The sequence below is a fragment of the Schistocerca piceifrons genome, chromosome 10 (genome assembly GCF_021461385.2).
Source record: "Schistocerca piceifrons isolate TAMUIC-IGC-003096 chromosome 10, iqSchPice1.1, whole genome shotgun sequence".
Lineage (NCBI taxonomy): Eukaryota > Metazoa > Arthropoda > Insecta > Orthoptera > Acrididae > Schistocerca > Schistocerca piceifrons.
Window position 1 is genome coordinate 46,528,448 of NC_060147.1, and position 4,004 is coordinate 46,532,451.

Consider the following 4,004-nt stretch of genomic DNA (forward strand, 5'->3'; position numbering starts at 1 on the left):
TAGCTAACGAAATCTTACTGACAGCCTTATCGCCGCAGTTTCTCAAGCAGAAAACCTAAAATCTCGCTGTGATCTTTGAAATTTGCAGATAAAACGCTATTATCACTTCGTATTTCATGTACCTGCGTTATTAAGATACTACTTTAACTACAGTCGCTTTTGTGTGTTCTTTTTCTGTCGCCTTTTCATAACAATGAACGCAACAGAAGGGAGTGTTGGGAGAGCGAATAATCTCTCTTTATATTCTACTAATGATACCTGCTCAATTCTATGAGTGAATTACGTTTCCTGCTTGACCATCTATATATACTCGCAGAATCGATGCACAAAGTAGTACAGTACTATTACTATTCCGTGAGCGCATAATTACTCTTTGTAATATTCTCTCTGGTGTGTCGAGGGGACTTCTAGGATCTTCTCCGTGCCGATTAGCCGCATTGAATAATTGTAATTTTGCTATCGAGATTACCGGAAGAAAGAGATCGAAAATATATTGCATGCTACTCAAGAAAATATATACTGAGCATTTACATCGAAGGTGTGTAAAAAAAGCACTCCGTCTTCAGGCCACGAGTGGCCTACAGCGACGATCCGACCGCCGTGTCATCCTCAGAGGAGGATGCGGATAGGAGGGGCGTGTGGTCAGCACACCGCTCTCCCGGTCGTTATGATGGTATTCTGGACCGAAGCCGCTACTATTCGGTCGAGTAGTTCCTCAATTGGCATCACGAGGCTGAGTGCGGCACCCCGAAAAATGGCAACAGCGCATGACGGCTGGATGGTCACCCATCCAAGTGCTGGCCACGCCCGACAGCGCTTAACTTCGATGATCTCACGGGAACCGGTGTATCCACTGCGGCAAGGCCGTTGCCAAACGTAAAGAATTTCATTATATATGTATTCTCGAATTGGAAATTTGCACGGAGGTGTCGTTTCGTTGGTAATCAGAAGGGAACTTCCGATGAAACGAACCTGCAATTATTAGATCCAAGAGCTCCATTATTTCATCGGATAATTAAACTCTATCAAAGCAAACTTTCCGCTTGATCTGAGGTCTCCCGACTGACTACGCAACGCAAGAAAACCGAGACATTTTATTTACACAGGATTGGAGATCGCTTCGAATCATCGAGACTGCGGACTAGGAGAGTTATCGTCCGATGCTGATTGAACAAGTAAAGCTTAATTACAATTTTCTTGAGAGACTGTGGTGACTGTGATATGGCTGCTTTTGAATGAGATCATTAATAAAATTCTAATAACTAACTTTCCTCCTCGTCACCAGCAACCAGTATAAACATAATATTAATTAAAATTATAAGCGGTAGTGGTGGTGGTGTTGTTCCAAAACGCATCGCATTTCTCGTTTCACCAGCTGTCGATCGCACCTAAAAAGTACATTCTTTCAACGGAACAGTCAGTAGCTATTGGAATAACACAGTAGATAATGACGTTTTACACAATAACCGTATTGCAAAGTACTCTCCTCTTCGCCTGCTATCATTTGCCAAACTCTCATTTCCATATCTGAAATCGTTTATGAATTATGAGGAATGCTGTGGATATTTCGCTCTGGCTTTGGCGCCGGCGCAGCGCGATCGCAATTGAGTGGGCTGCATCAGATAAATTTTCTCGAGATTGGTCACAAATAGGTACCTATGCCCAAGTCTAAAGAAAAATTCAATATGTTAGCTGAATTTCTTATCCAACAACATATTATGTAATATGCACCAGACAGAAAAATCATAGCGACCGCTATTTTTCAGTCCAAACTTCTTCGAATTTCGCGCAGAGGCCTACATTCGTGTGAATATAAAAATAACTATGACCATTGACGAAATGATGGACACATCATCATGAACATGATTTGTAAAGCTACAAGCAAACAAAAAGTGAAATTTTTTACCATATAGTTTATGTAAAATCGTTTGAGGAAGACTGCAAAGTCGTGCCGCGAGCCGGCCGCTATAACCGAGCAGTTCTAGGCGCTACAGTCTGGAACCGCGCGACCGCTACGGTCGCAGATTCGAATCCTGCCTCGGGCATGGATGTGTGTGATGTCCTTAGGTTAGTTAGGTTTAAGTAGTTCTACGTTCCAGGGGACTGATGACCTCAGATGTTAAGTCCCATAGTGCTCAGAGCCATTTGAACCATTTTTTGCGTGCCTCGATTCTGTCATCGCCTACTGGCCGAAAGGTGGAAGACACTAATTGGCCCTCCCTTTCGAACAAATGAAAGAACTCCCCCAGCGCTTTGAACGAAAGTTGGTCACTGCGCATCGCACACTGTTTATCCTGCGCTAGCTAAATTAGATGAAATGTATTTACAATGAAATGAAATACCTTAGATGCATACAGGCGTTGATATAAGTCAACGGGAACAGTTGAAAATGTGTGCCCTGATCGGGACTCGAACTCGGGATCTCCTGCTTACATGGCAGACGCTCTATCCATTTTTTTTTAAATCTCATTTTGGTCTATATTGTTAGTTGCATTTGTTCGTGGCGGACGTCTTATGACACCCATATAGGTTCTTTATTGATCCGTTCACTCAGTTATTTTATTACAGAGGGTAGCTAAACTTGCTTATGCGCTCTCCAACTTCCATGTACTTATTTTTATTTGTCTGACAAACCCTATTCTCAGGGCCATATTTTATTTGGACTAATGGAGCTATGCAGATATTTGTAAAAACGACAATGACATATCACTCCATGTTAATGTAATACTGCCGCCTTCTGAAGAAGATAGATTTAAATCTATCGAAACCTGGGTAAAGATTACTTTATCCTTTGCAACTGGTCGGCTGTTTTTAATCTTATTACGTGGAACCGTTGCTGTTGCGCAGCTATGTTTAAAATATTGAAATTCTTGCCTGCCGAGGTATCAAAAGCTGCATCTAGGTATATGGACATCAAATTAAAAATTGTGAAAGCAGGTATGGCTATTGACTTTAATCAACAGTGCCTAGATAAAGACATTATCCCTGATTATGTGAAGGCGTACGTAAACTTTAAACAGTGCAACAGAGTGCCTTCTATTAAAAAGAAGTTAGTGCATTTAGTCATTTCGGATAGCACAGTTAATTTGTACAAGAAAAAAGATGTTCTTAATAGTGAAGCCTACTGTATACACTTATTTTTAACTAAAGCCTTTAAAGATCTTTGTAATTTTCAAATTGACCTTCTGACCGAGCAAGCTGAGCTACCGCGCCGGTTCTATCTGAGCCACCGAGGACACAGAGGATAGTGCGACTGCAGGGACTTATCTCTGGCACGCCTCCCGTGAGACCCACATTCACAACTTTATTGTCCCGCACTATATTCATAGCGCCCCTGCCATCATACTATTTACTCGCGACTTTACCGTCGATTCCCGTAAGAGTTCGGGCACTGTTAGTGCATCCGCGCAGGAGAAGATGGTCAAATGGCTGGTGAGCCTTAACTATACAGGATGTTACAAAAAGGTACGGCCAAACTTTCAGGAAACATTCCTCACACACAAATAAAGAAAATATGTTATGTGGACATGTGTCCGGAAACGCTTAATTTCCATGTTAGAGCTCATTTTAGTTTCGTCCACCTACGCTCAATGGAGCACGTTATCATGATTTCATACGGGATACTGTACCTGTGCTGCTAGAGCATGTGCCTTTACATGCACGATGGAGCTCCTGTTCGTACGCTTCCCAACAACAGATTCAGTGACCGATGGATTGGTAGAGGCGGACCAGTTCCGTGGCCTCCACGCTCTCCTGACCTCAGCCCTCTTGACTTTCATTTATGGGGGCATTTGAAAGCTCTTGTCTACGCAACCCCGGTACCAAATGTAGAGACTCTTCGTGCTCGTATTGTGGACGGCTGTGATACAATACGCCATTCTCCTGGGCTGCATCAGCGCATCAGGGATTCCTTGCGACGGTGGGTGGATGCATGTATCCTCGGTAACGGAGGACATTTTGAACATTTCCTGTAACAAAGTGTTTGAAGTCACGCTGGTACGTTC

General features: G+C 42.9%; 1 pseudogene; it reads right to left on the minus strand.

Moving 5' to 3' along the window:
- Positions 1-755: 755 nt before the first annotated feature.
- LOC124719301 lies at positions 756-872 on the minus strand (annotated as a pseudogene).
- Between the last annotated feature and the right edge of the window lie 3,132 nt (positions 873-4,004).